We start from the raw sequence: 13717 nt of genomic DNA, 5'->3' as shown, positions 1-13717 counted from the left end.
TTTGCCCCAAGGAAAGAACACAACTGTGCAGGCGACCGCCCGCGCTGTTTGCGTTGGTTTAACCCCACGCTTGAGTCGAGTTCTTATTTTATTTTTCTTACGACAGAATACGTCGTTAATGTATGGCAGCGAACACTTAAGCCTGACCATACTTGCGCTCCATTGGCCCCTCCCCGTGCCTCCCCCCTCCACCCCAACACTGATTCCCCTCCACCCACCCACCCACATTGCCCCACAGGGCCATCTGCCACACGGAGCATTTTCATCAACCCTCTAATTGATTTACATTACATTGTGTGCATTGCAGCGTATTGCACTACACGTGCGCTACACATACGATACGTGAGCACGCACGGCACACGCACTACGGTCGCGATGTGCGCACAAATCGCCAGGAAATGCGCCCGATCTCGACAGATCTCAAAAAGCTGGGAAGAACCGAGCCCGAACGCTGCTTAGAAGGGTTGATCACCATGTGCTAAAAATAAGTGTAACAGACGTTGTGGGTGGTGGAGGGAAGTGTAGCAACATCAATTGTTCAGAGCTACCGCCACCATCACCAACGTTTGCTGACCGGAATGGTGAAGTATGGTCAAATAGCCATCATTGCTAACAAAGCATGGGCAGGCATTTGTTTAGCAGCGTATGAACAAAAACTGGCTGTACGAGTGCATATTTATGTTGAACTTCTTTCGCACCATACGTAGACAACCGTGATAGACAACTTTACATTTTTACTGTAGCAGAAACTATTAAATTGTTAACACAAGGTTAGCATCTTTTAAATATTATTATTAAAGCTTTGCTAAGCATTGAGGACGCCACCACAAAGCTCATGTTGGACTTGGAGTTAAAGTTCAAGATCTTTGAACAATAATGTGACATTATCTAATTTTAAAATACCATGCACAAAATTCTTGTAGTATTTCAAACGTACGTGTACTGCAAAACACTTAATACAATGTATTTTGGAATAATCATACAGTAATAATTCACTATGCATATGTCAATTTAATAACTGGCTGTAAGAAAACACATCAACTATTTTCTCATGACGCTCCATGGTGTAAAATGCAGTCTCCACCTGACTCAATATCTATCTGGACTCTCTGTTCATAAGCTCTGAAGAGCCATTGCTCCCAATGTCACCAATTATATATTTTTTCTTTGAAGGACACATTTTTTTGTTGACGAATGTGTTGAGTAATACTTGAATATCTCTTTGTCAATACTGTTGGATGTGTATCCTATCCACGTGCCTTATCTGGCAGAAAGGTTGTGTTACCATCCTTTATCAAAATGGTCAGTACTCGGACATCGCTTGCCAGGGATGTGGTCAGGAAGTGAACTCGCAAAGCCAGATTCACAGTGCACCGCGCTACCCACTGAGCAACTGCTCCCACCTCAGAATTCTTCAGGTTTTTTAGCTCACTGATCCTCTTTCCGGGTTTGGGCATGACACGTGGCTAGAAGGGATCATGGGCCAATGGTTGAGACTGGCAACGGAGGGACAGCAAAAGGAGGGGAAGCGCCTGGGAATATGTCCACCACGGTAATGGAACGATGAAACTGGACGCATGTGTAGGAGATAGATGGATTAGATGGATCTATTTACATCACTGGGCGCCGAGGATTATTGGCGCCTCAACGAGTCTTTCATCTAGCAGTGGAATAGATCGAGGATGATAAATGAACACTTGAGCATGTAACAATTGAGTTCATAATAATTGTATGCCAAACGGATATCATGCTTGAGTAAGAATCGTGCCCTGACAAACAGGACTGCCGAAAAATTTTTGGACGCCCGGGGCAAAATGCCAGATGAGGCCCCATCTAAGCCCCCCCCCTCAGCCCTTTCTGAGCCCCCTCTTATGCCGGAGTGAAACAGCCCCAACTGCACCCCCTCTCCCCTCTCTCTCTCTCCCGACCACCACCCCTCCCCCTGATGAAGGCTGAACGGCTGCCAATGAGAAGCAGCCGCAGTTGAGCAAACTGCTGAAGTCAAGAGGCTGTAATCTTCCACTTTATACATATAAGCGCGTTACAATGCAACACAATTCGTCGATTCATACATTTTAAAATGAGGCAGAACAAGCGAAACAATAATAAACGTACGAAATCTTCAAAATGAGATAGTAAGAATTTATCATTGAATTAAATTGTGACCCCCAAATTATGACAATCCATAGAATCGCACAAGGCTTGGGGAGGAGCTGGGAATAAAGAAGTGCATACCCACCCAATACGGCGTGCAAAACGTTCAACCCGTCACCGTGCAGTTATCGAGTGTGCAGGTGCTCCAACTGCACCATGGCTACAAAACAGGAGGGACATTGGACAGGGCCCTCATTTCATTGATTGGTGCAGAGCCCATGCCAACCACAGCTTAATTCTTTGCCAACAGCCACGTTATTAGAGTTACTGGACTATATGCACTGTTGATGTATTTATGCTGAACTTTCACCGCACCGAACGTGGACAACCGTGCTGATTGGAGGTGTGGGAAATGTGGTGATGTGGTGTGCAATTAATTTCCTGCCACGTCAATTCCAGACGCTTAATAACGCCACCGTATCTGTTCTCCCTAGATTGAAGAATAATTTATTTAGAACTGTTTTGTGTGTGATTAGCACGGTTGGCTACATATAGTTGCAAAAGAAGATCAACATACATACACACCTAACACTGCCAAACGTAATGTAACGATTTAACTAAGCTTGGACTGAATATCTCCCCTCCACTACAGTACGGCATTGCAACAAAACCACAATAGAAACCGATCCTTGGCCACATTGGCCATGGCGGTGAAGTATGGTCACACAACCCCCATGACGGACATGACATGTAGATGCCTTCACCAACAGTGGATTGACCAAGGACCTATACATTCATATTTTATATGGTTGTTATTTTCTTTAAGAACCTGACAATGAAAAAACCCCACCGAGATGAAACACCCATTTCCATAATCATTGTTTGCACACGCACACACTTTTCTAACCACCGATGTCAATCAATTATTGGAGCCCACGTGAATAATCGTATAAAGTAGCCCACATTTTTCAATTAGGCTAAAAGCTTCTGGGGGAAGGAGCGGTGCAGTGATTGCCGCACTGAGCGAGAACCTGGCAAGCTACGTTTTTATTCATGGCCACAGCCAAAATCAGTGGCGAATATTACTGGAAGGAACCTCCTGGTTACACCAGCCCACAGAGGATTATTGTGTCCGTCGTGCAGGGAGGGGCTGGGTGGGGAGGGAGGGGCTGGGTGGGGAGGGGAGGGTGGGAAGGGGCTGGGTGGGGAGGGGAGGGTGGGGACAGGCTGGGTGAGGAGGGGAGGGTGGGGAGGGGCTGGGTGGGGCTGGGTGGGGGGTGGGAGGGGTGGGGCTGGGTGGGGAGGGGCTGGGTGGGGAGGGGCTGGGTGGGGAGGGGCTGGTCACCCCGTGGTGCCCTTATAAAACTCAACGTTTAACCTACTCGCACCGCGGCTTGTGCCCGCTCTCACAGTCGGGCATATTTGCGGAATACACCACGCCGCCGTTGACCCTGGCCATTGACCGAGCAACCCAACGTTCCTAGCAGCTCCCTCCGCAGCAGGAATGTGTTATCTGAACTGGCTCCAGAGCAGCCCATCCCCTTACCAACCCACACTGACCAGCATGAAATGTAATGTTCAAACAACACCCACTCATGACTGTCATGAAGTGGTGAGGTCTGTAATCCAGCAGTGGATTGAGAAAGGGCTGTAATTCTGCTTCGAAAAACGCTTCAATAGCTAACATTTTGATCAAACAACATTGAATTAAACATTCACGAACAGTGCAGTAAACTTTTATGGCAAATGGCTATCATTTTTTGGACATTCTATTCCATGTAATTTCATGACCAAGTCAAGGATATGCACATCAAAGAGAGACGCGTGTTGGTTACTTATTCCCAAGCCTACCCCCACATCGCATCAACACAAGTCAACACAAGTCAATCGGCTTATACCGTGGCGGTTGGAGGCGGGGGGAGGGGCTGCTATAAATCTGCTTTCCACCTGTCGATCCAATAACACCTTGCCTTCTTAATCAAAGCAGTAATTATTAATGATATGAGATAAACAACCCAATGCCATGTATGAAACCCACTCAGGTGCCCATCATACTTAACCTAACAACTTTCAGAAACAGCACTGATTGTTCAGCTCACAAACCATGCATGAGACGACACTGAGATTTAAGATTGAATTAGGCATGCCATTTTGGTTGGTTCTACAGTAATCGACCTATACATAGTGCAAACGCACAATTATTCATTTACATAGGACTTGAATTACATGTATATTATACTTGACATAGTTTGATCTTACATAACGCCACAATGTACATGGGTACCGTTCACCGAACAATCAGCAAGGCACAAAACTGTTTCAACAACATGAGCATCTATCCTCAAAACACATGCACGCAGGGCGAAGCTTTTACGTATACAATCTCCCTTGTTTAAGTGTCCATACCCTTTCATAAGCAGAGCTCTGCATGAAACTTGGACTCCGGCTACCTGCTGTGGAAACGTTTTGAACGTTGGGCCTCTGCCTCCCCCGTCAACGCCACCCAACTGAGTCTGTCAGGAGAGAGGGATAATAAGCTCCCTCTGTGCAACTTGTTACCCCTTTAAAACATCCCTCCCCTTCAAACAAGAAATCCCCTCCAAAAATCATAGCATTGGCTTCATTCCCTAAATTCACTTCGAAAAGGAAGCGACAGTAGCTGTTATACTGGTAGAAACCACCTGGTTCCACCAGCCCACAGGGGATTATTGTGTCCGTCCGTCGTGCATCCAAAAATGGGAGGGGTTGGGCTGGGTGGAGAGGGGAGGGTGGGGAGGGCTGGGTGGGGAGAGGCTGGGTGGGGAGGGACTGGTCACCCCGTGGTGCCCTTATTAAACTCAACGTTTAACCTACTCACACCGGCTTGTGCCCGTCCTCAAAGTCGGGCACATTTGCGAAATACACCACGCCGCCGTTGACCCTGGCCATTGACCGAGCAACCCAACGTTCCTACCAGATCCCTCCGCAGGAATGTGTTATACACTCTGGCAAGAGACCGGTACAAGGCACAAACTGTAACAAACGCGGTGGGGTGGGGGGTAGAGACACTGTGCAGACCGAAGCCCGAAGTCAGTGCTATGCATTGCGACTCTAAAACGGGAAATCAAATGCTTTGATATTTTATAATGTGAAGAAGCACCACGCTGAATCCAGCACTGCACATTACAGTGTCTTAAAACGATCCGGGTCTTGGCGGCTTAAACCTGACGCTAATGTGAAGTAATCCTCTGGAATCCCCCCTTCCGTATGGCACCACCAACATGGTTGTTCGGATTAAGTTTTATAATTTTGGCAAATGCGTCAATTCCGTAGATTTCGATGACTAGAACCCTGCTACGCATTGCTTGGAATTTACTGCCCAGAAGTTTAACCTCAGAGACATCTCGAACATTGCCTCTATATATTATTCACAAAAAGCGATTGACCGTCAACTGGTCACGGGTGAAATCTTTGTTTAAGACTCTGGGATTTGGCACTGCCCTCTGCTGGTCCACAGTGCATTGGGAAGAGGAGAGGGCACGTGGATAAATTGGCTCGAGCCCTGAATGCTCCTCTCATCCGCAGCGAAAGGAATTTGCCGTTAGGCCCAAGAGCACTCACGAAATTACCCTTTTCATAAGCACTGCTCCGGATGAAAAGAAAGCCGAACTTTTAATAACTCACGAGCGAATAAAAAAGTCAATGAAGGCTGTACGGCTCCTTTTTTTTTTTGCTACATTGCAGCACTAAATTACATTTTCATAACGACATAATAATATTAATAAATAAGAAAACGAATTCTTTGAAGATCTTGTCAATGACTTTCTGGATGAAAGCCCTGCTTAGTTTAATTGGTCGAGGGGATTGTTTGACTATATTGTACCGTGCTGGGGGGGGGGGGGGTGCTGCCTGTGGGGGCGGGGGGGGCTGCCCAGAACTGGTTGAAATATCACCGGGACACTGCTGTTAACTAGAGCCAGGAATCAAACTCGGGAGTACAGCATTCAGAGTGCATCGCGCTAATCAGGTCCCGAGATTTTTCGCACCCTCTGCCCACCTAAGGGCTGCGGGGGGCCGAGGGCTAATTGTTTGCAAGGACTTTTCATAGATTGGCGGTTCGGTTTTACTGCCGGTTGCCACCAGACGCCAACCTATATCTTGGCTTGGGACAGACAGAAACAAATTTCTGTCGGAGACGATGCTGTTCTCTTGAGCTTACACATGGTTCAGCGAGTGAACTTGAAATTTGACACACTGTACAATTGCTCCACTGCATCCAACAATTACCCTTTGTTGTTTTGGGTTCTTCACCATGCATAAATTACTAAAGTAGGATGACAAATAAATGCCCAAATGAAAATATAACATCATCACACTGCTGCCACCTGCAGTGGATAGACATCCTAATGCTTAACAAACGCCTGCCTGAATATGTTGGTCTGAAACCTGCTGTGAATCAATGATGCTGTGGAGTGTTACTAAAGAGTGCCGATTGACATAAATCAGCATCTTGAGATGCAGCTGCATGATGAGACTGCAGTGGTACATATATGCAAAATTAATTATAATTGTATCATTATAATGCAGGCTTTGAAGGGTTCGTGACTTGCAAACATTGTGCGCAATGTAAAATCCAATAATTAAACCTAAAAGAATATTTGTAACACTGGTGAGGCAGGTCAAGACACAGTACAACTATGCATTCTCATGGATGTATAGTGAACTTTCTTTCGCCCCGTACGTGGCTCAAACCATACATACATAAAACACATGCCATCTGCTTCGCAGTGGACAAGTTTTGATGTTCCCTAAAATAATGTGGGTTTTCTCCAGGTACTCCTGTTTGCCCTCATGTGCCAGGCGCTCATTAAAGTGATCAAACATCCCTGTGCAGGGCCCTCCTGAAAAACAAATGTTGAGATTCAGACTTTCCTGGGTACAGCACATTTTCATTTATTTTTACCTATTCGTGCGACTTTGTCGAATACGTCCATGTGGCTGCACATCAAAGAGCTGCATATTTATGTCAAGCCATCTATCGTGCAAGAATATTTGCAGAAACCAAAAATAAAATCCGAAAATCACCTAAAGCGTGAAGCCTACCCGGATACTTTTTTCAACTGAACATTTTATTTGAGAGGGATATATCCAAGCTAAACGAACAAAAGTAACTTTATAGTATTTGTGATTAGGGCTTATAATCATATAGTTTAACAAACTGAATGTAAAAAGGTAAAGGTGCAGCACTGCTGATGGAAGGGCCTCCACTAGTAGAGGGAGCTTGAGATGTCGCCTCTACACTGGTCCAACATCTTGAAAGAGGTGGGAATACCCACACTTTACCCCACCAGGTGTTACCTGCCCACGAGCTAACTGTGACTGTACCTGTTTATACTGCTGGGGTGGACAGAGGCAGTGGCAGGGAGGGGGATTGAGTTAAACTTGTACCATGTGGATTGGGAGACCAGTGTGGTAACCACTACAACGGTATTAACACCATAGCGGAATCCTTGAAAATAACTTAATGTATGCCTATTAAAACGTAGCACTAAATCTGTACCAAGTGGTCTAGCACACACGACTTCATGCCAGACGTGGTTTTCAACAACTCATTTCAACAGGAGTGATAACGTACTTCATATATTGAATAAAAACACTACTGTACATAACAAAACTACCACAATACTAGAACATAATCGTGATTTTTAAAACCTCCATCCATCATGATATGGTTCACTCTCAGTCCCTTGCATCTGTTTAATAACCATCATTAGGGTTAGCTAGTCATATTGGTATTGACAGTAATTTGTCTTAACCAGAATCTGATTCATAAAACATACGTCTTGAAATTCATCGTAGAAAGCCCTTTCCTAAATCCAGTTTGCTCACATGGTTTGTGGTATAATAAAACAGCCAGTATCTCCCCAATTAACTTCACAAAAAATGTACGTACACGTGACAGGAAGCACATGGTCTGTAATTCTTGAAGTGATTTTTGTCTCCTTTTGTTGATAAGAATGAATGTGATAATTATCTGTTCAATATTTCAGGAACATATCTGATTATTTTGTTACAACAGCTGGATCTGCGTCTATTATGAAGTCGACCATGATCGGAGCTGGTCTATAAGCTTCCAGCTTGGGGAATTCATCAGCAGCCATGTCCAATCCACTGCTGGATGAAGGCCCCCCGAAGCCATAACCATCTCTCACGCTCTTAGTCCACCTATAACACCTACATAGGAGCTGATTTTATCACTCCATCTCCTCCTTGAAACTGAATTTTAGAAGGCTTGTGAAATTACACAGTACAATTTTAGCGCACGGAACCCATGGCGGATGCAAGATATGCCAAGCTGATGAGCTGAAGAAGCGGCCTATTCTCATTGCCGGGAGGCGAACAGACTTGCACGTCTCTCTTGATGCAACGTGACAGTGTCTAGGTCCAACAGAACAACTCACCCACCACCCTTCAACACGCAGCATGCACCCAGTCGTCAATTAAGGCCCAAACTGCTAACACAGGCCACCCCACAGCATTAGCCGAACAAAGCAAGCGATTGCATGTGGGCAAATTATATTGAATACGTGTAAACAAACGTAGTTGTAATTTTTGTGAATTCTCTCTCCTGTAGTTTATAATCCCATACATTGCATACTATAGCCGAGTTTTGCAATGCTGCTATTACGACTGATGTAACTTGCATGTGTTAATTGATAAAATGCCCATTTGCCTATGACCAAATCACCCTGAATATGCCCGTTAGATCTCAGAAATAAAGTCGAGCCTGGTTAGTGCTTGGGATGGGAGGCTGCCTGGGATTACAGTACCCGGTGTTGTTGGAGGCTTGAGCAGTCAATTGACCAGTAGAGCAATGGATCATTGAATCCAACTGTGCGGATCTGTGTTATCCGCTCGAACGCATATTTTCTCACGGTAACACACACTGGTTTCCTTCTGCAGGAAGGTAGACCCTCATGATTTAAATTGACCAAATATCGCAATGTAACAGGAGCATCGTGAATAATGGTCTTTAAAACCCAGGATTTTCTGAGTACGGCACTATAAATAACGGGCATTAATAAGCATGCAATCGAGACGAGCATGTAATTGTGGGTTAGGATAACGTATCCCTGCAGCAAATAATAACACGTTATGTTACTGTGCGAGAACTGGCTGCAACTGTGTGTCACGCTTGCATATGCAGTCTGACGCGCAATTAAATGTCATTACAATCATCTCTGCACTAATTATCGTCATTACCCGCGCGAGCCCGGAGCAGCTTTTGTTCTGCGGCGTGCATAATTTGAAACCGGCACAGAAGACAATCGTATATATGTGGGTTATAATATAATCTACATATTGTGAGGTGTGCACAACTGCAAGTACTTTGTGCGTGCAATGTTTGCCTGAATTAAGTCAAATACAGAAGACTGCATAAATAATAGGCCAATATTACAACCACTTTGTCAATCCACTGCTGGATGAGGGGTCCCTCTCTCTCTCTGTTTCGGCCGTGGGGAGTTGTTTTTTTCCCATACTTCACGTTGCTCAGTGCAAGAGTCGTGATGTTGAGAGAAGGACAGGTTCAGGTAGAAACTCGCCACTGATGTTAACCGTGAATCGAATTCAGGTGGCCGTGCTAGCATCACAGTGCGCTAGCCACCTTATTATATTACTATTATACGATACTTTAATAATAAGCAAGAATCACAATGTGAAAACGCCAGCGCTCATTGTTAACATTCGTGTGGTTTCATTTATAAAAGGTGAAACATTCCAACTTCAACGCGGTACTCGCAATGAATTCACACGGGCTACGCGCTACGACACACACACACTTACCTATCCCAAACTTTAGTTCACAGTTTCTTCAAACCCTATATTATCAGACTCGCATGAATCAGTTATACTTGCATCATTTCAATGGACATCGCGTTTTTACGACAGTATACTTATTAACTTTTGCGCCCATGCATTTGCACCGATTATAATTATTCAACCTCGTCGATCAAACAAAACATCGGAATCGTTCATCACTGCTATATGGTAATGATCGCATTACCTGTTAGGTGTTGTGTGGTTTCTTCTGAGAAGCTCCACTCGCTCCAGCACACATCGTTTGTTCATCCTCCACGGTATTCCCTTTGTGAGCCATCTAGAACAAGCATCCCCCCCCCCCCCAACGTGTTATGATGTCGATATAAACACACGCGCTCTCAAAGATACACTTCGGTAGTATAACATCAACATAACACGCTAATCACCACTATTTGTTTTATATGTATATACACCACACTGCGTTTCTTCTGTCCCGTGCATTCAGTCACCATTCCTTAGCGCTCATCCCCCTGCATATGATGAAAACCACGTGTCTGCAGCGATGGCGCAAGCCGGCAGCCCCACTCCACCGTGAACCCGGCAATCCCCGAGTTCGACTCCCGGCTCCTGCCCCGGGCTAACCGGAGCAGGCGTCTGACATTCACCAACCACGCACTGAACAGCGCAGTTGAGGTGTGGCGAAACAACAACAACAGCAGCAGCAGCCGCGAACTGCAAGGCTTGGTGGGAGGCTCTTCATCCAGCAGTGGATTGCCAATGAATAAGAAGAACTGAAACCCACGGTCGTATATTCTCCCGGCCTGCCTGCTCGCTCTCCGCGTGCCTCTCTGGCCGCCTGCCTTGCTTACATCCCCGCATGCGTAGCCAGCTCCACCCCCCTCCTCCCACTCACACGCGGGCAGACGTTCTCATTCAAGCTGGCTGTGCGGTGTTGAGTGGTATCTCTATATATGCTCGTGCTTTATGTAATAAATACGCAACGGCGATCGGAGGAGTTTCGCGTTTGTCAAGTTTACAGTAACGATGCCCTTTGGGGCCGTCCATAAATGACGTCACGCGATTTTGTACGATTTTTGACCGCCCCCCCCCCCCCACAAAAAGTCAGACCCCCCCCTCAAATATGACGTCACAAAGCTCTGCCCCCCCCCCCCCCCAATAAAACATGTTTCAAATCGCTTTAAACTATTGTCATTGTAGTGCGTATTTAATGTGGCACTGCACTCTGATGTTGTAGGAGAAAACATCAAAAAGTCTAATTAAGTAGAACGTGTTGTCTATATTTATTTAAAGTTGCGCATTTTGATGTGACGTCACATTTCTCAAACACCCCCCCCCCTCGTCACACATCGTTAAAAATGTCTGAACCCCCCCCCCTAGGTGCGTGACGTCATTTATGGACGGCCCCTTGTTTCACCTCACTCGTGATGTAATGATCAGCGACGGGTGCAATCCATCCGTCGATGGTCGTGTTCGATATCATTGGCGCGACAGCTAAAACGATGAAGTTTCTTAAACTCCAGCCCAGCTCCGTCCAGACAATTGCAGTCAGTCGATCAGCAGCAGATCGCGTGTGGTCGGGTAAAGTATGGATACTCCCACCTCTTATGGAAGAGTAGGCCAAATACAGGAGCTCGCTTGGATCTATCACCCGTGAAGGCTCAACTCGCAGCAGTGGCGTGAGCAAGCCGTTGCAGGCCTACACCTCTTTGTTGTCTTTCACCTGGAGAGGTGGCGCAATTCGAAGGCCAAGTGTGCAATGGTTAGCACACTGGCCTTCGAAACCAGTTACCGGAGGTTGGCTTCCCAGCCACGACGAACAATCGAGGCGATTCATATTTGAACACATTCCTGCGGAGGGAGCTGGTAGGAACGTTGGGTTGCTCGGTCAATGGCCAGGGTCAACGGCGGCGTGGTGTATTCCGCAAATATGCCCGACTGTGAGGACGGGCACAAGCCGGCGTGAGTAGGTTAAACGTTGAGTTGTATAAGGGCACCACGGGGTGATCAGCCTCTCCCCACCCAGCCCCACCCCTACTTGTGGTCAAAATGCAAACAAAAAACACACTGATAATATATGCATTGTCCTTGAAACTGATTGGTCCACACCAGAGACGGCTTTCTTTTGAGCCTCGTCTCAATTGGTGCTATACCAGAGGATGCCAAAAGGCAATGCATATATTATCAGAGTGTGTTTTCTGTTTGCATGTTGACCACAAATATTGTGGTTAATGCACACATGATTCCTTGTAAAAAGGTTTCAGTTTTGTTGCCAGAAAAAAGGGGAAAACCCCTATTATTATTATTATTATTATTCACTTTAAGATGTTTTTTGTTAATGTTTTGTTTGTTGCAATTGCATCCGAGTCAAGAGCCGCATGGCTCACAGGGCTGTACCTCATCCATGAAACTGAAATGAAATGAAACTGAAAAGGCTGATTTGAATGCCAATACGATCTCATCGAGTTGTGAATAGGCGATTGATGATGTTGATAATGTGTTGATGAAGATTTAATGTCTCACAACTTAGACAGAATAGTAACGCCCTGCTAAACGTGTCAATTCAAAATTAACTGCTTTGTAAAATATGCAACTTGAATGTTGTTAATCTTGCCTAAATATACGAGCAGCTTGCATTGTTGTTTTATGGGATCATAACACTAAAGTTATGAAATCAAAGACGTATGCTACATGATATAACAAAAACAAAGTGCTGCTATTTAACTAAATATTCCTTTAACCATTTATAATTAAGAATGTAATCAGAGACACAATTTGCGTTTGTTCTGGTCGTGAGTTCGAACCCGATGCTGACACCTGTTGTATTTTTGGAGCTTGCATGTTCTCCCTGTGGTCGCGTGGATTTTTGGGCCTGATTGACACCAGTTGCGAGTGATAGCTAAACCTGACCTTTTTCGATTTAAAGCTTTCGTGACTGCAGGGATTCATCTTCTTGGTTCTTTCGGTAAAGTCACGTAGAAGGGAAATAATAATATAATAAAAATAAAGCATAATAAAATAGTTCATTATTTTATTATGTTCCTTCTTTGTGACTTTACCGAAAGAACCAAGAAGATAAACCGTACCTCTCTATTCATAAACCCATTGGTGTCCAGCGTGGTAAAGTATGGCCATAGATCTGATACTACGTAGGGAGGAGGCCTTTTCCCAACAGTGGATGGACTGTAAGGATTACTTAGTGTTCTTTTCAAAACAGACAAGGCTGGATTAAGCCATTATTCTACTGCCTCTTGTCTCATGTTCAGGGAGCATTGCATATATTCTCATAACAAGGACGCTCTTCGTGTCCTTTCGTGGCCACTCAGCTGACAATTTACATGGTCCGCCGAGTGTGTAATAGCAGGCTTTTGTTAATAATGCTTGTATAATGTGCATGCTTTTTCATGAACGCACAGTGGCACTTTGCGTAACAGCATATTTTTTGCAGCTTTCGGTCCAACACACCACTTCAGCATGTGTTTTTTTTATGTATCGTTATTTTACAATTTCGACTTTGTTCATTGCTCGCATCTAATAAATACGAATAAGAATGTGCAGCCCTTTGCCAGTCCCTTGTTGGATAAAAGCCCCCCCCCCCCCCCCCATGCTGTCGGGCTTGGGGATGTTTCACTGTGCAGTACTTCACCACGATGGCCAATATTGGTGTTGGTGATATAAATTCGCCACTGATGCTAGCCGTTGCCAGGAACTGAACTCAAATCGCAGGTTCATAGCGCAGTCAGATAACCAGTGCTCCAGCCCTTATAATGCCGAAACACAAGTATGTATAAGAATGTTAATTGTT

The 13717-nt window shown here is 45.2% G+C and overlaps 1 protein-coding gene across 6 annotated transcripts in view; it reads right to left on the bottom strand.

Moving 5' to 3' along the window:
• Window positions 1-13717, bottom strand: part of LOC144728793 (uncharacterized) — an 82747-nt gene that overhangs the window by 59599 nt on the left and 9431 nt on the right. For 4 of the 6 annotated variants that reach the window (XR_013587567.1, XM_078608446.1, XM_078608442.1 and 1 more), the window contains one exon: window positions 10139-10231. The gene's annotated coding sequence lies outside the window, so the exon portion shown is untranslated. The other 2 variants (XM_078608445.1, XM_078608443.1) reach the window with 2 other exon arrangements.

Source organism: Lampetra planeri, chromosome 30, assembly GCF_965212315.1.
Source record: "Lampetra planeri chromosome 30, kcLamPlan1.2.h2, whole genome shotgun sequence".
Lineage (NCBI taxonomy): Eukaryota > Metazoa > Chordata > Hyperoartia > Petromyzontiformes > Petromyzontidae > Lampetra > Lampetra planeri.
Note: the sequence above shows the minus strand (reverse complement) of the source record. Positions and strands in the feature narration are given on the sequence as shown.